Source organism: Thermobia domestica, chromosome 11 (assembly GCF_964235325.1).
Source record: "Thermobia domestica chromosome 11, izTheDome1.hap1.1, whole genome shotgun sequence".
NCBI lineage: Eukaryota > Metazoa > Arthropoda > Insecta > Zygentoma > Lepismatidae > Thermobia > Thermobia domestica.
Window position 1 is genome coordinate 124582960 of NC_137464.1, and position 25721 is coordinate 124608680.

The 25721-nt window shown below is 35.9% G+C and overlaps 1 protein-coding gene across 1 annotated transcript in view; it reads left to right on the forward strand.

The window, feature by feature from the left end:
* Nucleotides 1–1639: 1639 nt before the first annotated feature.
* Nucleotides 1640–25721, forward strand: part of LOC145664422 (3-oxo-5-alpha-steroid 4-dehydrogenase 1-like) — an 83046-nt gene continuing 58964 nt past the window's right edge. The window contains exon 1 of the mRNA XM_081731105.1: nt 1640–1814. The gene's annotated coding sequence lies outside the window, so the exon portion shown is untranslated. The remainder of the gene's footprint in view (nt 1815–25721) is intronic.

Consider the following 25721-nt stretch of genomic DNA (forward strand, 5'->3'; position numbering starts at 1 on the left):
CCGTTTTTCCACAGAAAATTAAAAAAAAACCGTATTCGTTTATTTTTTGCGTATTGTCACTACACAAAGTTTTGTTCTAATTCTTCATGTCCTTTAGGCACTTCTGACATACTGTTATTAGTAGTTTTGGTATTTCGTGATCAAAGGTTTGGAGGGGTCCGTGAACCACTCAATTGTTTTTTTTCTTTTCTTTTTTTTTCATGAAAATACGAAACCTGTATTCCGTCATTTTAAGACTACAATATCTGTGCACAATTTCGTTCACTTCTTCCCACTTCTTTCGGCCTTTCGGGAATTACAACAGTACGTTGTATATTTTGTTTACTTGTAAATCATTATTTTCTTGTAATTTTGGGGGTAAGGTATTTTAAATATGTACTAGGCTGATTCTACTATTAGAAAAAGAGAAAGAAAAAGAAATAAGTTAGTTATAATGTCAATATAAAAAGATATTCAAATGTTTTTAAATAATAGGATTTTGGAATGTCGTTGTCAGGACAACCAAAAATAAATAGATTTATTGAGTGAGTTAGGCAGACATATTAGAAAGTTGTGTAAAAAGTATATGTACACTTCTCCATTTTATTTATTAAAGATAAGTACATAAAAGGATACATTGATGTATTTTAATGGGCTCAACAACTAATTTGATAATCGAACCATTCTAGAATCAAATTTCAAAATTTTGGGTGGGGGCTTTTGCTCCTAAAACCGTTTTTCCGCAGAAAGTAAAAAAAAAAAGTATTCGTTTATTTTTTTGCTTATTGCCCCTACACAAAGTTTCGTTGCAAATCTTCATGTCCTTTACACACATCTGACACACTGTTATTAGCAGTTTTAACATTTCGTGATCAAAGGTTGGAGGGGTCCTTTCTCCATCTAACCATTTTTTCCAGGAAAATACGGAACACGTATTCCCTCATTTTACGTCTACAATATCTGTGCACAATTTCGTTCACTTCGGTCCACTTGTTTTTGCCTTTCAGACGTCAACTTGCAAAATTTTGGGTGGGGGCTTTTACCCCCCTAGAACTGTTTTTGGCAGAAAATGAAAAAAAACGCGTATTCGTTTATTGTATGTGTAGTATCTACCTGCCAAATTTTACCAAAATCGGATAGTTACACTTAGGAAGTGTTACTTGTTAGTATAACAAAAGAACGTGTCAATTTCTATGTAACGTTCATTCTTTATAGTTCACAATCGCCCATCTGACGCTATTAGATGGCGCTTTCGTGCAGGCAATTGTATATTTAATTGAAGAAAAAACTGCGTTGTTACAATTTATGGTTCAATATTTTAACCTATAATTTTTAGCGAGCCGAAATCTTTGGGGATAAGTACTAGTAATAATAATAATAATAATAATAATAATAATAATAATAATAATAATAATAATAATAATAATAATAATAATAATAATAATAATAATAATAATAATAATGTAAACCAACAAAAGTTTTAATTAACCACGATTTTAACCTATAGTGTAGGTTTACAGCGGACTGAAGTCTAGGGCGCTACAACAAAGTATCTAATGTTAAAAGTATTTTTTTTTATAACGTAATATTTGAATATGTGCGATATCACAGACATAAATTTTGAACTTCTTAAATAATCTGCGTCTATGTTTGATAATGACCTTGAACAAGCGATATATTTCATAACATTATCACTGACCTTATGGAAGTCAAGACCCGATTATCTCAGCTCACACGATCGAAGAAAAGAAATAGATCTATTCTTTGAATACCATAGCAATAAGTTCGTTGAAGGTGGCAGAAGTGAATTCCAACATATCGCTTCATTTACCAAGGTAACCAAATAATTATTATTTTTTATTCACATGATCAATTATAGTACAGCATGACTCAACAGATTCACACACATCTCAACGTGTCTGCTTTTTAATTTTCTTTACTCGCAACGGTTAAACGTCCTTGGGTTGGAATGGTCAGTTCTTACCTTGATTTCTCGCCAGGCAACATTTTCGGAGAAGACGTGTAGTGAATCTCAACAAAGCATATAAACGTAAATCGAAACCATAGTCGCACATGTATTTCTCCACAATTCTGTTGTATCCATTTTCATTCAATTTTGCAAATTGTTTCCTTTGAGTAATGTTTCGTCTTCAAGCCGCAACTTGGTTAGTGAATAGTTTCTGAGATGGATAACGTTTCCAAATTATTGGAATACAAAGGTAGGTGGTGCAGCATGTCTACCTTCTATACTGCAATAACAAAAATAAGAAATATTTTAAACAGATCAATCACGTTCCATGAAGAATGAATTATTCAAATTCATAATAAATTCAAAAAACATTATTATTATTATTATTATTATTATTATTATTATTATTATTATTATTATTATTATTATTATTTCCTATATGATTTCCATGTTCTATGGCTTATCATTTAATGTATATTTTTATAGCATTGCGATATGTTTGTTTAAATTTGATGCAACTTTGTGAACTGGAAATTGTAATTGAATACATTGTCTATTATTTCCTAAATGTAATGAAAGTATTATTATTATTATTATTATTATTATTATTATTATTATTATTATTATTATTATTATTATTATTATTATTATTATTATTATTATTATTATTATACCACTTACTCTGTCACTAATTATTATATCTTTCAATTTGAGCTCAGTGTATCTTAAAACAATTTCACTTCAAGTGGCAGAGAACATCGATTCAACCGTTTCAAAGTTCAACTTAGGAGCCAAAGATCTGCGTACCATAATATTCACAAGCTTGAATATCAAGTCAAAGTCTACCATCATACAAAGTTTGATCCATATCGGATGAGTTCGATGAAATCGTACGATATATAGTGTCCTTGTCATTGGTTTTTCAGAGAAAAATTAAGTGAAAGGCGGAAATAACAATTATAAGAGAAAATAAAATCTTTGAGTTTTACATCGCACGATTATGCCGATTAGACTAAAGGAGACGATGATGATGAGAAATAAATGAATTGTTGGAATGAAGAAAGCAGAGGGAAACGAAGGTCTCCGAGAAAATCCATAAACACGGTGTTTGTCCACCACAGAGTTCACTTGGAGCGAGCTGGGATAGAACCAAGGACCCCACGCACTAGAGATGAACCCTCTACCACTGAGCCACCGCGGACTAATTATAAGAATGAATCTACTTTTAACATAACTCTACTAATCTTGTTCATGAGACGAGACAGACTTTGCGGAATTCAAGACGAGATGAGACGTGAGACAAGACATTTCGTGGTTATTATCGTTTCTTCTAAAAATCTCGAAGAACTGTAGACTAAATTATTTAGTAGATTATTTTGAAATATGTAATTAGTCACTCAGAAACAAAGTATTCGTTTTGGAAACGAACATCAGAGTTTATTATCTTAAAATAAGGACATCCAACCAACAGCAAAAATACTTAAACTTAGTTTTATCTCTTGAAGCTCAACTTTAATTTTAATTTTAACTAATTAAAGTCTAATAGTTCCGTGTTGTATTAATACTCCAGATACAAGCACAATGATACATCTCAACTGGCAGTTTATTGATTTAAAATTGTGCTACATTTATTGTCTTTCTCGCTATCATGGCCCCAGTATATGATATGCGTAATAGCCTCTGGAGTGTGGCTACTTTGACTCGTATAAACAGAAAGACAATGTCAAGGATTCGCCTATCGTCTTTGACTTGTCCAATTCACAATTAGGACCGTCATAATCATTCGTTATATCGTGAAGAGTATGTCGTAACAGTTTGCTTTTGAGCGGTAATAAGTATGGTGAAGATTGTTTTGTGAGCCTAGAAGAGCCAATTTGAAGGTTTTCATGCCCAATAAGTGGAGGAAAATTACTTTCAGACATCCGCTCGTCAATATGTGCACAGGTCCAGACGCTGCAGCATTCAACAACATATTGAAACCAAATTTAAAACATACAGATATTATAATATTCTTCAGAGGCATTCCCAAATTTTATTCCTACCCCTAAAGTAAGAATATTTAGCTGAAATGTAAAAATTGCAAATCATGATTTTCTATAAAAACAAATGTAAAGATTTTGTTAATATTTCACATATCAATACTGCAATTACAAGTCTCATCATATTATATAAACAGTTTATTTAAATAGAAACCCTTAAACGCTACTTTATGGAGGAACTGGACTTTTCTTATGCGATTATCTTACAACTCTGTAACGCGCTCAAACGTGATCACGTTACAAGTAGGTTAGGAATACTTGTTTGTTTATTTAGTATCTGTTTAATAATATTCCAGTCTTATGGTTAAGATTTGTTTGTATTTAATGATGTATTTGAAATTTGTGATGGCAATGTACGTGTTAGTCCGTTAAAATATTAAAATGTTGAAAATGATTTCGAAAAGAAAAGGAAGAGTTACTTGAATTTCTTTTTTAAAAATTCTCTCGTTTTAAAATATACACTTTCGATCTTGTTCCTAAGTACACATCGTTTAAATTTTGTAAACACATTTGGAAATTATTTTAAAACACGAAATAATACTTTCGACGCAAGAAATTGTTGCAGAAGATTAATAGAATTCTTAAGATTACGTCTACGTAGGAAAAACAGGTTACTGATCAGATTAAATAGAATAATAAGTAATAATATTGGCAAGGTAATAATTCTAATTAAGAATACATTAATTTTTGTTGAGAAATTATGGTTTTGAAAAATAGGTTATGCATAATTAATTGGCCGTAAGCCGTGAATAGTTTTTTCCTTCCGAAACACACTACCGCCAGTTTGAAATACGATAACAAATAATAACAACTCTACTTATGCCTAAATTCTTGTAGTAACTTCATTTCTCTGAATCAAAATTTTAGGTTAGAGTTCTGCATTTAGCAATGTTACTTTACGGCTACTACGTATCACAATTCAAATAAAGTAATGTAGGCACAAAATACTTAATCATAATATTATATACATTAATATTTTGAAGCTAAGATGGATACCGGTATCCTCAGTGTTTGAATATTACGTACCCCTCTGATTTAAATTATAGTAATTAATGATAATTATTTAATATATCTATATATACTGTATAAATAAAACTGAAAGTGATTGTGTTTATAACTTAATAACTCTTGAACCATCCGACCGATCTCGAGCAAATTATCAACATAGATGAAGTTCGGGACTGGGATGGCTTTCATCATTTCACTTTGACGGTGCAATTAAGGGGAGGGGGAGATAAAAATGATCGAAAATGACCAATATTAGTGCCGAATCCATAGTTTTCAGGGTCGCTGAGATGAACAGTGGTATTTCCGGTGCCGTTTAAATCCAAATTCATCCCCTCAACTTGGGAGAGGACTTAGGGGAGTATATATATATAAATGATCGGAAATGACCGATATTATTGCCGAATCCATAGTAAAAAGTGACTGACTAACGGAACATATTACTAATTTTTTTTTTATTTTAACTCAGCAAAGCGGATAATTGACGCTAGTTGTATTTAAAATGTTTGGTGATAGCATATTGCCTGAAATAATGATTTTATGCAAATAAGCTTTATTGAAGAAAAAGTAAAATATTATGTGCAGTAAAATATATATGTACTATAATACTCTATATTTGAATATCGGCATTACGTAATACTACAGTAGTGCTACGTATGTTTTCGAAAAGTAGCAGGAATCGTGTATGCTGCAACTTGGTATCTTCGATTTGAATAGGAATTTAAATACTGATACGTGTATGCAGAATGAGTACGTAATTTATTATTAGCCTAATCAACAATCTGTTACTATGGATACGAACAATTTTAAGTTTATGAATGCAACAGCTAAGAATATGTCGTACCTGACTATGTTATACTACCTTGCGAGCTGTTCCATATCAACCTAATCTAAAATATCAGTAAATGGAAACATTGTAACCCAAGTATTTTATTACTCTAATACAGTGGTTCTCAAACTTTCCGATAACGCGGATCTCCTGTGCATTCGTAAAGTGATCCGCGGACCCCCTTGCAATGCTACCTGAAATTTCACATGGTATTAAAAACTATACTGATTAGAATTACCAGTGACAAGAAAAAATCAACAAAAATATTGCAATAAATAATTTATTCTAAAGATACATGAATATTTCCTAGTGAACGAAATTTCAATTGAAAATACAGTAATTTTCAAGACTGAAAATCAATGTACTTTTATTAAAAGGAAATTCACTTGATAAACAATGTTCTCAAATGTAGGGTTACTAATATGAGGAATGAAATTCTTTGTTTTTTTTTTATAATTGCACTGAAATCCGGAATAAGTTTTGTCACCATTAATCTTAGGTCCGATTCCACATTAAAACGATTTCACTTTCAGGCTTTAATACTGCAAAGAGCAGATAAAGTCTGTTCACTTAAGTGAGTGGTAAGGAAAGATATCAAATGTTGCAATGCCTTTTTAGTCAACTCTCCATACTCATAGGGCAGAAATTTAGTAAAGTAGGAAAACATTTAAATTTACAAACGTAAGTATAATTTCTAATTTCTTTCTTTTTAGTAACTGCAAAAATACTTCTTGCATAACAGCTGTGAGTTCCATTTTATTATAACACATTTCAAATTTTAGGCGTCGCGGACCCCTTGGCTACGTCCCACGGACGCCAGGGGTCCACGTACCCCACTGAGAACCACCGCTCTAATACAATAGATTTAGAATTGGAAAATTCATTTTCAATAATCTATATTATAAAATTGAAAGAGACTACGTTTATGACTCTTAATCTCTTGAACCGCCCGACGGATCTCGATCAAATTTTCAATGTAGATGAGAGTCTGGGCTGGGAGTGTTTATAGCTATTTACTTTGACGGTAGAACTTAGGGGAGAGTTAGGAGGGGACATATAAAAATATAAATAAAACTTAATAACTCTTGAACCACCCGACGGATCTAGATCAAAGTTTCAATGTAGGTGAGGTTTGGGACTGGGATGATTTTTATCATTTGACTTTGACGGAGCAGCGTCGGGGAGGGGGTGGTGGGGGAAATATACAAAAATAAATAAATATAAAAATAAAAGTGACTAAGTTTGTGAACTAATAACTCTTGAACCACCCGATCGATCTCAATCATATTTTCAACATATATGAAGCTCAAACCTGGGAAGCTTTTTATCATTTCATTTTGACAGTAGATTTTAGGGGAGGGGGAGGGGAAGAAGGGAATTATGTCAAAATGAATAAAACTTAATTACTCTTGAACGACCCAACCGATCTGGATCAAACTTTCAACATTGATAAGATTCGGGCCTGAGATGTTTTCTTCATTTCACTTTTACAGTGCAATGAAGGGTAGGAGGAGGGGAAGATATATATGTCAAAAAGAAAAAAGTAAAAATAAAAGTGACTGTCTTTGTGATTTCATCACGCTTAAACCACCCGATTGATCTTTAAAAAAATCAACATAGATGAGATTCGGACCTGAGGTGGTTTTTATCATATCACTTTAACGGTAGAACTTAGGGGAGGGGGAGGGAAGAAATCTATAAAAATAAATGAAACTTAATAACCCTTGAACCATCAGACCGATCTTGATCAAACTTTGAACATATATAGGGTTCGGATAGGGATGCACGCGAGACGAGACGAGGCGAGAAATGAAAAAGTCTCGTCTCGTCTCGCAGCCTCAAATGTTGGTCTCGTCTCGTCTCGCAAATCTGAAGTCTCGTCTCGCATAAAATTTTGAGTCTCATCTCGCGTCTTGCGCGAGACTTTCTCGCATGGTCTCGCAGTCTCGCATATATTCTGGGTCAAAATTTTGCAATGTGTTATTCTATGGCTGTTAATGAATGATGATGTGATATTCTGTCCGAAGGCAGATATTTGACCCTTGGCAAGGTAAATCCATGGTGGTTTGCTATTGCTTTCCATGGGATGAATGTTCATAACATCCTAAGGAGACGGAACCTAGAGTACAACATGGTATCCACTATCAACGCCACTATCGTCGCCACTATCAACATTTACACGTTTTAGTCGTTTCCTTGAAGGGTAATTTTCCATTATAAAGATGTTTTTATACCACCAAAAGCACTTGTAGACAACAAAAGAACTCCTTACAACAGAATACGACCCAATTCTTTCGGTTCGTTCGCGCTTGTAGCAATGTTGCATTATCGCATTTTATCAACTTTCGCTTTTAACTTATAAAGTGTGGCCAGATCTAGAAAATAAAATTACTGACAGATATAGGGCCATTCCTACCATCTCCCACCAATCCTATAGGGCCATCCTACCAAACCAGTGTTTGAATTAACTAGAAGGGGGTGTTTTTGATAAATATATAGAAAGAAAATACTTATTCCATGTAAAAATATCATGTTATTTCTGCAAGCCAGGCCGGGCATAAACTTTGACGAGACGGGGTTTCCCCGCCATCCCCCAACATTAATCGCTAGTAGTAATGTGAAAAAGACAGAAACAACAGAAATATCACATTTCGCAGCAATAGGGAGTCTTATTTGCTTTCCAGACCAAAAACAGAAGTTCATTTATTCGTGCGCGCCCGCGTGTATGTGTTTGTGTCGCAAAATAAAGTCCTAAATCGATACTGTAATACATTTCCAATTTACAAAGCTTTTCTTTTTTAATGATGTTTAGAAACTAAAGAAGGTTTTAATTCTGAAAATCAACCTTGAATAATATCTAATAAATCTCATACAATGTGTATTGCCCCAATCACTTTTTTGTTCCTGGAGGCATTAACGCTCAACTTAGAAAACTCAATAAATGTAAAATCACTAAATATACAATTAAATGTAATTCATAAATGTTGCGAGACTACGAGAAGTCTCGCGAGACTTAACCGAGTCTCGTCTAGCGTCTCGTCTCGCATGGTTTTAGTCTCGTCTCGCGTCTCGCATAAAATTTTCACTCTCGTCTCGTGTCTCGTCTCGCAAATGCACTCGCGTGCATTCCTAGGTTAGGGCCTGGGATGTTTTCGTCATTTCACTTTTACGGTGCAACTTAGGGGAGGAAGAGGGAGGAGATATATAAAAATCAATTTATATAAGACTGAAAGCGACTATTTTTGTAGCTTAATAACTTTTGAACCACCAACCAATCTCGATCAAATTTTCAACATATATGAGGGTCGGGCCTTGTGAGTTTTTATCGTTTCACTTTGACGAGCCAACGTAGCCGAGGAGGAGGGGGAGATACATGTAAAAAAAATAAAAATGACTGCCTTTGTGACTTCATCACTCTTGAACCACCTTACCGATCTGAATCATATTTTTAACATACATGAGTTTAGGGGCAGGGATTGCTTTAGGCTATTCAGTTTGACGATGCAACGTAGGGGAGGGGGAGGGGGAGAGAGATTTCAAAATGATCAAAAATGACCGATATTAGTGTTTAATCCATAGTTTTCGGGGTCAATGAGAGAAACAGTGATGCTGTTTTGAATCCAAATTCAGCTCTGATAGTTGGGGAGGGGGAGGGTACACGTAGGGGAGGGGGATAAATATTTAAAAATTATCGAAAATGACTAATATTAGTGTCGAATCTATAGTTTTAGGAGTAGCTGAGATTGAAAGTGACAATTCTGATGCTGTGTGTCGCAGCAAGGAGGAGAAATAGTGGGAGCTATGTATAATAATGATCGAAAATGACCAATATTAGTGTCTAATCCATAGTTTTTGGGATCATTCAGATGAACAGTGACATTTCCAATCCGGTTTAAATATAAAATCAGCCCCGCCACTTGGGGGAAGGGAAGAAAGAGATATATAAAAATGATCGAAAATGGACACTATCAGTTTCGAATTTATAGTTTTCTAGCTCCCTTAGATAAACAGTTGTACTTTCAATCCCGTTTAAATCCAAATTCAAACCCACAACCTGGGGGGAGGGGAAGGAAGAGATATTTAAAAATCATCGAAAATAACCTGTATTAGTACCGAATCCATATTTTTTGAGATCGCTGAGGTGAATGGTGACACTTCCGATGCCATGTCCTGCAACATGGGGGTGGTTGAAATATATATATGTCCTATATATAAATGGTCAAAAATGACAGATACTACTGTTGAATCTATAGTTTTTGCGGTCGCCGAAATGAACAGTGACACTTCTGATGCTGTTTAAGTCAATTTTCAGCCCTGACACTTGGGGGATGAGGAGGGATGACATACATTAAAATGATCCGAAATGAGCAACATCAGTGTGCATTTAAATTATTTATTTCAACCCAGCGAATCAGGTAATATATGATAGTCTCAAATAAATATTAAACTATAGTGTAATTGAATCGTATTATTTTCAAAGTCTTTTACTACTACTACTGCTACAACTATTTTAAATTTCAATTACTACTACTATTAAATGTTATACAATTTATAGGATATCTATTCTACTGCTGCTTTGAACTCTATTCTTATTCTGTTCACTACTACTAATACTACTGTACATAAGTATCAGTACCGAAATCTACAAAATATCAAAACTATTTACCTGAGTGTTAATATTTACCTTATGCTACATGTGATTCTTTATTCTTCTGCATTATGCTGCAACGTCGACTCGTCTGAAAAGAAATAAAAATAATTATTAATGTAAACTTTCAATTATTCTATATTTGTAAACTAACTGAAAGCTAACAAAATATAAATATTTACCCCCTGAATTCATCGTTCCTGAGTTCTTCGTTCGTACTTGTGAAGTTTTCAGAAAGGCATATACGAGATATGTTCCATATGTTAACCGATACAAAATTATTTGGTTTCTGCTTCAATTTGTTAAAATTGTGTTTAATGTAAACTCTTACATGTAATTATTGTGTTCATCATGGTTAACTTTCCACCATAGGATGAGATTTTTCGACTCTTTATCTTCAATGGCTGTATCCCCACGAACTAAACTTTATATTTTCGAGGTTACTTTCCGCTTACGGCAACACCCTGGGCGAACTAGATTCAGCTGCGTTGCTTAAGAGCTGACAAGGGACATCACCCACGTATCCAGCTCCGATTTCAATGAATTTTATTTTTCTGATAGAAGGCATATATGCATTATTTGTGATAACAGAAATTTTTGCCATGGTGCATGTTTTCTATTTTTTAAATATTTTTTTAGAATTGGGATGTGGTTATTAGAGATGACTGCAGAGCTCTCTTACTACCCTTTGTAAACGGAGTGTTGATGAAAAAAGTGAAGAACAACCATGTGAATACATATAAGGCCTAGGGAAACGTCGTATGCTAGGTATGACCTTGACGGCAGCCATCTTGAAATCCGCCATTTTGAATTAAGGTCAAGCTTTTTAAATGGAAATAGGGTAATATGATACATAATTTCACGCTAGAATTTCATCAGAAAAATAATGATGAAGTTATTTTTAAGATACGCACATTTGAGGGAAAGTTAGAGGCATATTAATTGTTTATATTTACTATGTGCGTAAGTCCCTTACCTCCGCTTGTAGCCCGCATATTAATAACAATAGGTGGATAAAAGCTTCTGTAATACATATTAGGCCTAGAGGGAAGTGGTACGGTAAGGGTAACTTTGACGACAGCCATCTTGAAATCCGCCATTTTGAATAAAGTGAAGTTTTGAAAAATGAAAAGCATAGCATATGACACCTCATTTTAATAGCAAATATTCCAAAAAATCCAATGGTATGCTTATTTTTGTTCTATAGTTAAACAGTACGACCGTGTAACGTGGGTTCCTGTCACCACGGCATGGCGCGTCCTCAGGTTGCGGATCGAGGAGAAGGCCTCTAGATATAGAGGTTAGCTGCGAATACACTGAATAAGCAGTCGCGGACAGACGACTAGGAGTGGTCCTCCAGCTTGGGGGTTTGGGTAAGGCTAACACCCTCATCCTGTAAAAAAAGGTACTTGTTCAGAAACATTCACAAAAGCCTCGGACAAGGACTGATAACTTGGCACGACATCAGCAAAAGAAAATGGACATGAGATTTGGAACATGGAATATTAGAAGTCTTTATAGGGCTGGCGCGTTAAAATCTGTAACGAGTGAGTTAGAGAAATACAGGATGGACTTAGTAGGAGTTCAGGAAGTTAGGTGGGAAGGAAATGGATCTGAGAATTCCGGAAATTTTACGTTCTTTTACGGGGAAGGAAATAAAAATCACCAGTTAGGAACAGGGTTTTTCGTTCACAAACGAATATTACCAGCAATTAAACGGGTTGAATTTGTTACTGACAGACTTTCTTTTATTACTCTTAAGGGACGGTGGTGTGATATTATTGTTTTAAATGTACATGCTCCAACTGAAGATAAGGGAGACGATATAAAAGAGTTTTTACGAAGAAGTGGAACGAATATTTGACCAACTCCCGCGATACCATATGAAGATTCTATTAGGGGATTTCAATGCGAAGGTAGGACGAGAGGATATTTTCAAACCGATTATAGGGAACGAAAGTTTGCATAAGGAAAGTAATGACAACGGTGTTAGACTCGTGAACTTTGCAACATCCAAAAACCTAATCGTGAAGAGTACAAAATTCCCACATCGCGACGTTCATAAATACACTTGGACATCACCAGACGGAAAAACACATAATCAAATTGATCACGTTTTAGTAGATAGAAGAAGACAATCTAGCATAATTGACGTCCGGTCGTTTAGAGGGGCTGATTGTGACACTGATCACTACCTGGTAGTAGCGATAATACGGGAGAGATTATCGTTGAATAAAGGTAATATTCAATGTCCGAAAACGGAGAGATTTAATTTAAAGAAATTAGAAGAGAGCCAGGTAAGAGAGGAATACCAGATTGAAGTTTCGAATAGATTCGCGGTTTTAGAAGACTCGGAGTGCACTAGTGTTGAGGATACTTGGATTGAAATTAGAGATAGCATTAAAAGTTCAGCAATAGAAAAATTGGGACACGCGGAAATACGTAGGATCAAACCATGGTTCGACCAAGAATGCATTAAACTAGCAGAGAAGAGAAAACAGGCAAAATTACGGTGGCTACAAAATCCGAATGAAACAATTACACAAAATTTCGCAGATATCAGGCGGGAAACTTCCAAAACTTTTAGAACAAAGAAACGGGATTTTTTGAAAGCTAAAATTAAGGAACTTGAAGATAATAGTAAAAATAAAAATATTCGGGACATGTATAAGGGGATCAGCGAATTTAAGAAAGGCTATCAACCTCGTGCTTATATATTAAAAAAATCTGACGGAAGAGTTCTCACCGATACGGATAGCCTCTTAAATAGATGGAAAGATTTCTTTGACGATTTGCTGAACACGCAGCCAAAAACTAATGTGCGTGGAGAAAAGGAGATACACACCGCAGAACCGTATATTCCAGAACCCAATCGAATAGAAGTGGAAGCCGCTATAAAGAAATTGAAGAAACACAAATCTCCGGGTGTAGATGAAATTCCGGCTGAGTTAATTTTAGCTGGAGGCGAAAAATTGTGGAACAAGATACACAAACTCATTCTCCTTATCTGGAACAAGGAAGAATTGCCACAAGAGTGGAAAGAATCAATAATTGTTCCAATTCACAAGAAAGGCGACAAAACTGACTGTAATAATTATCGAGGCATTTCTCTTCTGTCAACATCCTATAAAATCCTTTCAAATATTCTGTTAGCAAGATTGACCCCATACGCAGATGAAATTATTGGAGATTATCAGTGCGGATTTAGACGAAATCGATCAACTATCGACCAAATATTTACCATTCGCCAAATACTCGAAAAGAAGTGGGAATACAATACCCCGGTACATCAACTATTTATTGATTTTAGAAAGAATTATGACTCGGTTAGGAGAGAAACATTATACAACGTTCTTACAGAACTTGGAATACCGAGAAAGCTAATTAGATTAATTAAGATATGTTTAAGTGAATCCCAAAGTAAAGTCCGGGTAGGAAAATTTTTGTCCACGAGCTTCCACGTCGAAAATGGCCTGAAACAAGGAGATGCGTTGTCGCCATTATTATTTAACTTTGTGCTGGAATACGCCATAAGGAAAATCAAAGATAGCAACCAGGGCCTAGAGTTGAACGGCATTCACCAGGTTATGGCATATGCTGATGATGTAAATTTAATAGGGGATGATAGGAGAACAGTAGAAATAAATGCAGAGATCTTATTAAACGCTTGCAGGGACATGGGTTTAGAAGTAAATGCAGAGAAAACTAAATACATGGAAGTGCGTCGGGACCGTAATACGGCAAATTGTGGAGGCGTTAAAATATTAAATAATGCTTTTGATAAAGTAGATACTTTCAAATATTTAGGATCAATATTAACAGACGTAAATCATATTCACGAAGAAATTAAATGTCGACTAAAAGCAGGGAATTCGTGTTACTATTCGGTTCAAAATCTCTTGTCGTCGCGAATTCTGTCGAGGAATTTGAAACTTAAAATATATAAAACGATAATCATGCCTGTTGTTCTGTATGGTTGTGAAACATGGTCGCTTACTCTGAGGGAAGAACATAGACTGAAAGTATTTGAGAACAGGATCCTGAGAAGAATATTCGGACCCAAGAGGAGCGAGAATGGGGAATGGCGGAAGCTTCATAACGAGGAACTACATAGTTTATACGGTTTACCCAACATTGTTAGGGTCGTCAAGTCTAGGAGGCTTAGGTGGGCAGGTCATGTAGCTAGAATGGAAGAAAGTAGAAACGCTTTCAAAGTCTTGACTGGTAGACCCATAGGAAAACGACCATTAGGAAGACCTAGGCGCAGATAGGAGGACAATATTAAGATGGATCTCGCAGAGATAGGAATACAAAGTAGAAACTGGATGCAATTAGCTAAGGATAGAAGTCAGTGGAGAGCTTTTGTGAACGCGGCACTGAACCTCCGGGTTCCATAGGCCATAGAGTTAGTTAGTTAGTTTTAGTTTTTAGTTAAACAGTACGAATTTAGGACTGCTTCTAATGTGCACCAAACGACCATTATTCGATTTTTCAAATTGGCAACACTGCATGTTTTAAGATTCCAACTAGCACTTTGCAATTGTTGCCATGGCCATCGGCGCAAATCTGTCTTCAACATTGGGGGGGACGGGTAAGACCGTTGCCATATTATATATATATATATATGTATGTATGTATGTATATATGTATATAAAAGCGATGTTCAAAATATTTATGAAGGTGAAAACAATGCTGTGGAGGATCAGGGGAGCGGAATTGTCTTCAGTGGCGTATTTAGGGGGCTATCGGGCTCAAGCTCTCCCCGAAATAAATTTGTTAGTTTTTCGCATTCCACGTACAACAATAATCCTTCTTACTAATCTAAGAATGTCATAGACTGTTCATTTTCTTATGTTCATTCCAAGTAAGAACTGCGTCCTTTTGTTCTTTCTTTCGTCCTTTCTACTTTTCTGTTTCTTCTTCTTGATGTTACTATCTTTCGTTTCGTCTATCATACTTTATCGACCGTTGTCAGTTGTGATTCAAGTCGGCCGTCATCAGTAACATCTAAACTAAGAGAAGTTGATAAGCGAAACTGGTGTTCCACACCAACTTGAGCGGATATCAACATGACGGGATTTTAGTTATTATAAAAAAGGAAAAATTATATCGTTTAGTTATTTTCAAAAGAAGGAAATGTTTGAATTTAAAAGAAACCAAAATGGGGGAATAATTAGCCTGGGAAATTAGGTAGGCCAAGAGGATGCTTCCTTTTTCTTGTATGAATAGAATAAAGGGTTAGATTCAGTCGTAAATGTTTGTATCATATCATATAGGATTTATCAGTCTGCAATTCTTGCCATTATAAATTCAACTTATGCATAAATTAAAACATATTTAATTCACAAACTTAGGTGGGCAATTGCCCACTTCCTTCCCTGTGTTGGGCATAGCCCCTCGAAACAAAATCATAAATACGCCATTGGTTGTCTTCAACATCGGGAGGTGGGCAGATTTGACGCTTATTCTAGGGAAGGGAGATTAAACTCATATTACGGTAGATGAATCTGAGGTGACCCTGTTGTAGAGTATATTATATATTAGGCGATGTAGATGAAGTAGTAGTACATATCAGTATTACAAATCACTGCCGTGAACGCATTCTGAAATCTGAATAAATGCATATTTATAATTGGTATATTTCTAATTAGGCTTCCACAAAGATCCACGTTAAAATTGTTTTATAATAATATAAATAATGACTTCCCCAAAACTACGAAGAAAGAATATCAATTATGTATGACGCAACAATACTCTTATTTGAGCAAAATGATGATAATCTTAATAGCATTACAGGAATCGTTACAGAAATCTGAAGCATGTCATATAGTCTCTAGTTAACAGATGTAACCTTACGATTATGGAGAAAAATATTAGAGCAATTGAATTCTTTTCTTTCCTTACGAAGCATCCTCTCTCAAAAGAAAAATTGGGACACATGGAAATACGTAGGAACAAACCATGGTTCTACCAGGAATGCATTAAACTAGCAGAGAAGAGAAAACAGGCAAAATTACGTTGGCTACAAAACCCGAATGAAATAACTACACAAAATTTCGTAGACATTAGGTGGGAAATTTCCAAAACTTTTAGAAAAAAGAAACACAATTTTTTGAAAGCTAAATTAAGGAACTTGAAGATAATAGTAAAGATAAAAACATTAGGGACATGTATAAAGGGATCAACGAATTTAAGAAAGGCTATCAACCTACTAAAGAAAGCTGACGGAACAGTTCTCACTAATACAGACAGTATTTTAAATAGATGGAAAGATTTCTTTGGCGATTTGCTGAACACGCAGCCAAAAACTGATGTGCATGGAGAAAGGGAGATACACACCGCAGAACCGTACATTCCAGAACCCAATTGAATAGAAGTAGAAATCGCTATAAAGAAATTAAAGAAACACAAATCTCCGGGTGTAGACGAAATTCCGGCTGTGTTAATTTTAGCTGGAGGCGAAATATTGTGGAACAAGATACACAAACTCATCCTCCTTATCTAGAACAAGGAAGAATTGCCACAAGAGTGGAAAGAATCAATCATTGTTCGAGCAGGCGACAAAACTGACTGTAATAATTATCGAGGCGTCTCTCTTCTCGAAACATCTTATAAAATCCTTCCGAACATTCTATTAGCAAGATTGACCCCATACGTAGATTAAATTATTGGGATTTATCACTGTGGATTTAGACGAAATCGATCAACTATTGATCAAATATTTACCATTCGCACAAATACTCGAAAAGAAGTGAGAATACAATGCCCCGGTACATCAACTATTTATTGATATTAGAAACGCTTACGACTCGGTTAGGAGAGAAACATTGTACAACGTTCTTACAGAATTTGGAATACCGTAAAAGCTAATTAGATTAATTAAAGCATGTTTAAATGAATCCCAAAGTATCCACGAGCTTTCACTTCGAGAATGGTCTGAACATGGAGATGCGTTGTCGCCATTATTGTTCAACTTTGTCCTGGAATACGCTATAAGGAAAATCAAAGATAGCAACCAGGGCCTAGAGTTGAACGGTGTTCACCAAGTTATGGCATACGCTGATGATGTAAATATAATAGGGGATGATAGGAGAACAATAGAAAGAAATGCAGAGGTCTTATTAAACGCTTGCAGGGACATGGGCTTAGAAGTAAATGCAGAGAAAACTAAATACATGGAAATGCATCGGGACTGCATACTGCAAATCATGAATGCGTTAAAATATTAAATAATACTTTTGATAAAGTGGGTACTTTCAAATATCTAGGATCAATATTAATAGACGGAAATCATATTCATGAAGAAATTAAATATCGACTAAAAACAGGGAATTCGTGTTATTATTCAGTTCAAAATCTCTTTTCGTCGCGAATTCTGTCGAGGAATTCGAAGCTTAAAATATATAAAATAATAATCATGCCTGTTGTTCTGAGTGGTTCCGAAACATGGTCGTTTACTCTGAGGGAAGAACATAGACTGAAAGTATTTGAGAAGAAGATCCTAAGACGAATATTCGGACCCAGGAGGAACGGGAATGGGGAATGGCGGAAACTTCATAACGAGGGACTACAAAATTTGTACGGATTACCAAACATGTTAGGGTCATCAAGTCTAGGAGGCTTAGGTGGGCACGTCATGTAGCTAGAATGTAAGAAAGTAGAAACGCTTTCAAAGTCTTGACTGAAAGACCAATCGGAAAACGACCATTAGAAAGACCTAGGCGCAGATGGGAGGATGAATTGTCGCAGAAATAGGAATACGAAGTAGAAACTGGATCCAGTTGGCTAAGGATAGAAGTCAATGGAGAGCTTTTGTGAACGCGGCATTAAACCTCCGGCTTCCATAGGCCATAGAGTTAGTTAGCTTACGAAGCATGAGTAAATGCCTAGGCTGATCCTACAAATAGATGAAATGCGCATTTACTGTAAACATGGGTTCTACTAACATTGGGTAGTCTATATACTCTTCGTGGGCTAGGACCAAGGGGAGAGGAGGAGATAAGATTTCACATCAGATTACGCCATGCACAGTCTCACGCCTTCATTTTCATTAAAAATGGAAAAGCCAAGAGAAACCAACTTCATCTCACTTTCCTTTGTGGCAATGGGACACAAATCATCACACTTGTCTGCAAAGAGCACTTTTCAAATCGGATTATTGGGAGAGCCTCCAGTTCCAATGTTGGGGCGACATGTCCCCCCCATTTCCCCGGAATTTGTGCCCATACCTACAGCTGAGACAACTTTCCAGCATAAGGAGAGGGGCATATCCTCCTCTGGTATTTATTGCAATTTGTGCCCAAGTAGCGGAAATAGAATTAATACATGTTGATGTGACTACTAAACGCACTACAGCACGAAGTTCTGTTTGAAATACTACAGAATACGATCCTTTCTTTTAAGAAAATGGAAAAGCCAAGAGAAATCAATTTCATCTTGCATTCCTTTGTGGCAGTCGGACACAAATCATCACACTTATCCCAAAAAGCACTTTTCACGTCAGATTATTAAGGGGGGACAGTCCCCCAGGTCCAAGATTGGGGGGACAAGTCCCCTCGTCCCCCCGGGATTTGCGCCAGTGGCCATGGCTCATGTTTTCTAAATTTATTACATTTTTTAAGAGTTGCGTTGAATGTTTGCTATTAAAATGAGGTGCGATATGCTATGGTTTTTCATTTTTCAAAACTTCACTTTCATTCAAAGTGGTGGATTTCAAGATGGCTACCTTCAAGGTTACCCTTACCGTAACACTTCCCTCTAAACCTAATATGTATTACACAAGCTTTTATACACTTATTATCATTTTATTATCATTAATTCATGGGTTAGAAGCGGAGGTAAGGGACTTACGCACGTAGTAAGTATAAACAATTAATATGTCTGTAACTTTTCCCCAAATGTGCGTATCTTAAAACTAACTTCACCATTGTTTTCCTGATTAAATTCTAGCCCGAAATTATGTATCATATTACACTATTCCCATTTAAAAAGCTTGACCTTAATTCAAAATGGCGGATTTTAAGATGGCTGCCGTCAAGATCATACCTAGCATACGACTTCCCCTTAGGCCTTATATGTATCCACATGGTTGTTCTTCACTTTTTTCATTAACACTCCGTTTACAGAGGGTAGTAAGGGGCTTCTGCAGTAATCCTTAATATCACAATACTTAAAAATTATTTAAAAAAAATAGAAAGCATGCATCATAGCAAAAATTTCTGTTATTACAAATGATGCATACATGGCCCCTATCAGAAACAAAAATTTCATTAAAATTGGAGTCGAACATTTGGGTGATGTCCCTTGTGAGTGAAGGAGCTAACATCTTTTATCCGCTGTGATGTGAACTAGATTCCTGACTCTTTTTCTTATCTCCTGACGTATGTCTTGCTTTGATCAATGCGGACTGTGGTCATCTTCTACATCGATCTGTTTTTGGATACCGATGACGTCACTCGAGGATAATGGGAGCGTGTCAACTCTGTAAGCTATTTTTTATATATATAAAATTAAGGAGTAATGGTTTACTGAGGGACTTTCGTTTTTTTCTTTTTCGGACACATTTCTCAAAAATGGTGTACTACTTCAAACTGATGTAAAAAATAAATAAATAAATAAAATAAACGAGTAGGCTCTTAAACAAAGAAAGACAATAATGTTGAAATTATTTAACATAGAATTTCTACTCTTGCATATTTTATAGAACACTAGCGTCACTATTAGAAGAACTTTTCCATCAGCCCTCGTATTTGAGCTCAGCCATTATCGGTGGTATGGTCCTGGAACGCCACTCTCTTGGAAGCGGGATATTCTGGTGAAGAACGATCTGTGAGAGTTGGTCTTATATGGTAGTCTTCTTAAACGCCAACTGTACTGTAGCACAAAAACTCAAAATGATTTCAGCGTATATGAGTTTGTGAACGATAGTATTGTGTTTACGGATTTTCTGGGCTGTCATTCTGTAAACTCAATACTGTTAACTTTCACCATGTATCAACGATTAATATATTTTGTTCACCTGTTTAGAAAATTTTAGAGAGATGACAGGGACTGTATCAGGGAAAATTTGAAATTTACTTTCAAGGAATTTTATACATTTATTAAGAGTGGAAAAGGACTTCTTAAAGCAATTCCCTATGGTTGAAGTAGAGAGTATATGTTTAAAGAGTGAATTTCATTTTCCAAATCCAAAATTGTCACGTAAAAATTATTATACTTTTGTTCATCTGTTTCGATAATTTTAAAGGAATGGTAGTTACTGGTAAATACAATAAATTGATCAATGCCGATTGATCAATTTCAGTTTCTCATTTATAGCACAATGTATCTATTAAGCTTATTAGTGAATGTTCTAAGGACATACAGAATATATGTGTTAATGCACTTTCGTTCACGATAGTACATTTCCTTTCCATGGATAGGTCCGAACAGAGATACTTCACGCTGAGACCTATATCACAGAGAACTTTGAGGAACTGTCGTTTTTAAAAAAAAAAAAAAAAAAAAAATACAGAGTTGCAACCCTATTCATATATCAACACACACACTTGTGCGTAAAAGAAAAAAAGAACTATAATCCAAATCATCCGTCTTGGTTGTTACGCAATCCACGATGAACACAATATACTTCCACATGAGGCGAAACGATGTTTATCAACGTTCTGGAAAGCAACCTTGAAACGCACCAGATATAGGAGCAACATGTTAGCTGGGAGGGGTCCAAAGTATTTGAGGAAGGTCCAATACGTCTACGCAATCACGAACCTGTCTTTTACTGTACCCGAAAAGATAAGTAATTCTTAATTACTGTCACCTATATTTTTAGAAAAAATGATAGAACGATTATTTCTATAAGAAAAGAAAGAGTACATGATGAGGCGTAAAATAAAATATTTAGCTTACATCAATCATTTCTCTGTTAAACAAGTATAGTTCGTTAAGAAAGTCTACAAATGCTAGTCGAGTTTCGAAATTTTGGGGAGGTATGGACCCGGTGGACCCCCCTCGTGGGTACGCCTCTGAGCATTGCTAACTAGGCTCAAATTCAATGTAGCGTTCCTCACCATACAGTTCTATCAAGAGTATAAAATATACTTATTTTATAAAAGAAATATATATATACTAAAATACTATCCACAGAAGGGGGAGGGAATTCTGCATATTGACTTATTAATATTTGGTTCACAAATTACTGTAGAAGAAATTTTCATTATCTATAAGCTAAGAATTAACTTGTAAATGCGGATCTACTTTCATTTGATTTCTGCTCTACTATATATTTTCTTTTTTTATTTTGTAATTCTGCTATCACTTTTTTTAATTGTCATTATATTGATTTGCTTCAGTATAAGTACCGTAATATAAAAATATGAATGTATAAAAACAAACTCCATTTGTTAACTGCTAGTGAAATAAAATTTAGAAATCTTATTTAGCGCGAAAAACCTTCTCGTTCACTGGAAACCGTGCTGTGTTGCAGAAGCACTGCAACGACCAGACCCTTTAACTTCTGAGATAGGGGAAAGGAGACTTAACATTTGCTCCAATTCCCGCGCTGAAGGAATCTGGTCGTTGCATGCTCGCTGCAACACAATATAAATTAGAGAATCTGTGACGGATTATTTTTCGCTTTTTAAAACGGATTAACGAAACGGACAGTTAGAGAAGTAAAAAAAAATATGTTATTTAAAGTATGTATGGGATTATTAGAAAGTATTTTTTTCTGTTCTTTACTACTATTGCTAATAATATTTTTTTCTTGAAATACTTTGGTCGTTGCGCAACGCTGCAACACTAACATTAGCCGCCACTGCCAAATATGATGTTTTCAATCTAAAGTGAATGATTTTTTTAAAAAATCGGACAAGCCGTATGGGGTGTACACTCTTTATGCGCCCAATGTTAAATGAAAATGCAACGTTGACATTTACCTGGACTCACAACATAAATGAATAAAGTTACTGTCTTTTGCATTAACGTGTCGATGGCCAGCATCTATTTCAAAAAGTAACTTCATTCACTTATGTTATGTGCCCAGGTAAATGGCAATATTGAATTTTCATTGAACATTGGGCGCATAAAGAGTGTACAACCCAAACGACTCGTCCGACTTAAAAAAAAAAAAAAAACCTTCACTTGAAATTGAAAATCTCATATTTGGAGACGGTTTTACCTCTTACATTTTGTTGTAACTCTGATAATAACGATACCAACAGAGTTATCCTAAGCAGGGTACTTTTGAGACATCCTATATATATATATGGTAACTTCGGCAAATAACGCCACTAATTCAACATATTGTCCTGGTATTCAAGTGTTTTTATATCTAGAACCGTGCAAATTACCCAGAAAATGGAGTGAACCCTCCGCTATAATACAATGAGAAAACAAAGATCCTACACAAAAAATGTCGACCACAATGCACTGAGAATTGGAGTGAGTATGAGATGGCGTTATTACCAGACGTGTCGGCAAATAACGCCATTTGCTTTATAACAACAAAAAGGTGTTAGAATCGTAACGAAATACATTTTGAACACAACTAAATAATGTTTTTCGCAATGTGCTACCTGCTTTGCTGGTACACAAAACTCATAGTCATACTATATGTCGTTAACCTGTAACTCTTGTGATGATTGCGAACCCCTTAACATGGGAGCTGCAGTCACATGGAACACTACTCGTAGAAGTCAGTCAACAATGCACAACCAGCGTCACACAATATACATAAGCCACATCTAACAATGCTGCCAGAATCACATGATTCGTGAAACCAAATCTTGTATCCAACACACTGAATCCACGTTTTAAGACCCCTTGGATTATTGTAATATCCTCCACAGTCCCCACGGAACGTGTCTTCATCCTTCTTTTTTCTAGAGGATTCTTGGTTCCTCGTGCCGGAAAAAGTAGAAGGGAAGTAAACAGGTTCGGTGTTACCAATACTCCTCTGGCAGTAAGAGAACGCCCCTGGGATGAGATTTGCTCCTAGTTATTTTGGGTGTAGGCAGAAGCTCGTGGATGGAGTGGGCGCTCGGTTTTGTTGAAGGAGAGATGGAGGCTGGTCGTGTGCTTGGAGTTGTTGGTGGAGTTTGCTCTCGCTCCGAGACATGACTTGGGGCAAAAGCGACATAGGGTATAGCATTTCTGTTAAAAAAGATGGATACCTATAGCGCTGAAGCCTGAAATTGTGTTCTGAGGTGTTTCTGAACGGAACCATGTCTATGAAAACAGTTTTGGAAACTGTAGCTTCCCAAATGTTCTTCTGAAATCTGTTCGTCGATAATTGTCAACTGTTTCAGTACAGTACACTTTTAACGATTTGAAACACTTCTCGAGCGGTTGAAGTTTGTGCGTGCAATGTGCAGGCAAGCACAGTAGTTGAATATCCGCAGCGTTTAAAATGGTAATATCAAGATGTCTGCGATCTTGACAGTCTACAAAAGCAGTGCTCGGCCAGGGATCCGGTGTCTCTTTTGAAATGTTCCAGAAATGTACGGAATTATTCCTTTGTAACAAAGCCTTTAGGTGTCATTGCACATGTGTTACCTGGAGAAGATCATTACCATACTCTTTTTTATATATTATTTTTCCTTGTATAACACCATTGGAGGAATCCCATTTAAACCTGATGTATTGGTACCGGTACATGCAATAACACTCACAGTATCACATTTTTCGCCATGTGTGGCATTATGTACTCGCTTGCTTCTTTTCTATGCCAGAATTTTTAGGCTACTGTTGTACGTTAGTTTTAGCCCAGTTTCATCTGCATTGTAAGTAAGTTCTGGACTGTCAAGTAAGTTCATAGCATCAAGTGTATTTTTCAATAGCGCATACAATTCGTTCAGTTGAAACCATGAGTTTACTATAGCTCAAATTTTCCGCCTTTCTGCACACGATATTCAGATATCTTACGATGCAAGTATAAAGCCAGTCTTTTCCAGCCCCACCATTAAGAAATGCATTAGTTATGGCGTTCTCTTTACATATTCTGTACGCGGCCTCAAGAACATATTTTCTAGTTAAACCAAATCCAACTGTATCTAAACGAATTATTCTCTGTTCTAATTATTTTTTTCAGTTCCTGTAAAAACATAGAGCTGCAACCAAGTTTGCGAATGAGATTTTTGTCCTTTCGTTTTACCCAGTCTCTTAACGTTCTGGAAGGAATGTTAAATGCACATACAGCCCTTCCAATTCTCATACCCTGCTCGATGGTTGTGATAGCTTGACGTAAATCATTTTCAGACCACCTGGCCCGTATGTTTAGATATTTCCTTCCCAACTGGAAAAGAAAATGAACAAAACATCAGACGTCTCACATTTCATAGCCACTTCGATATAAAAACAAACTCTTAACAATAGTATTAGTTTCGATTAGCGATTAGATGGAGTGGCGTTATTTCCCGACGTGATAGCGGCGTTATTTCCAGAAGCAATAGATCTTGGTTTGACCATTCTTTCTGTACCAAGAATAGAGGTCCTGCATATATTATCTATATTAGCCCCTATCGACGCATACCTTTAGTAATAGTAAAATCTTGCTTTTACACAAACAATTCGCCTACCTCGTTTGACGCACTAAAAATTTGCGAGTTGTTTCTTATGCTCCGCGGCTGCCACGTCAACACTTGTTCACTGCTTTCTTTCTGCTGACGTGTGTCTGGCCTATAGTTCTTGTGTCTACAAAGATAACAGGCGCCACTGCTTATCACACACCTATAAGTGATCGACTCACACATCACGTGTTCATGCTAGCACTCTGGAAAGTTTTAAATGACGTTATTACCCGACTGCCGTTATTTGACGAAGTTACCCTATATATATATATTAATTTTCACTCTCACCTCACACAATATAATTACTTTTAAATTGACAGTTCACATAACCACAGTTTATTTATTCATATTGTTTTTCGTAAACAATGCTTCTGTACTTCTTTAGGCATTTCCCGCGTTGAAAAATGCATCGTTTCGGTTCCAAATGATGTCTATTTGCAAGAGTTCGGTCGAACAATCCCAGTGTGTTTTCGTACTGGAATCTTTCCCATTACTATGTTTTCGTGGTTTTTACAATCGCATTCGGATCCAGTGAAGGCGTCCCCTAAGCCATAATCGAAGACTAAAACCGAGAAAGCAGATTCCTGTGCTCCCTGGTGGTTGAAGTGAAAATCCAGTGCCAAATGTATGTATTTTCGTGTAGGTCCCGATTTGGGCCGTACGGGATGAGATTCAATATGAAAAAACCACG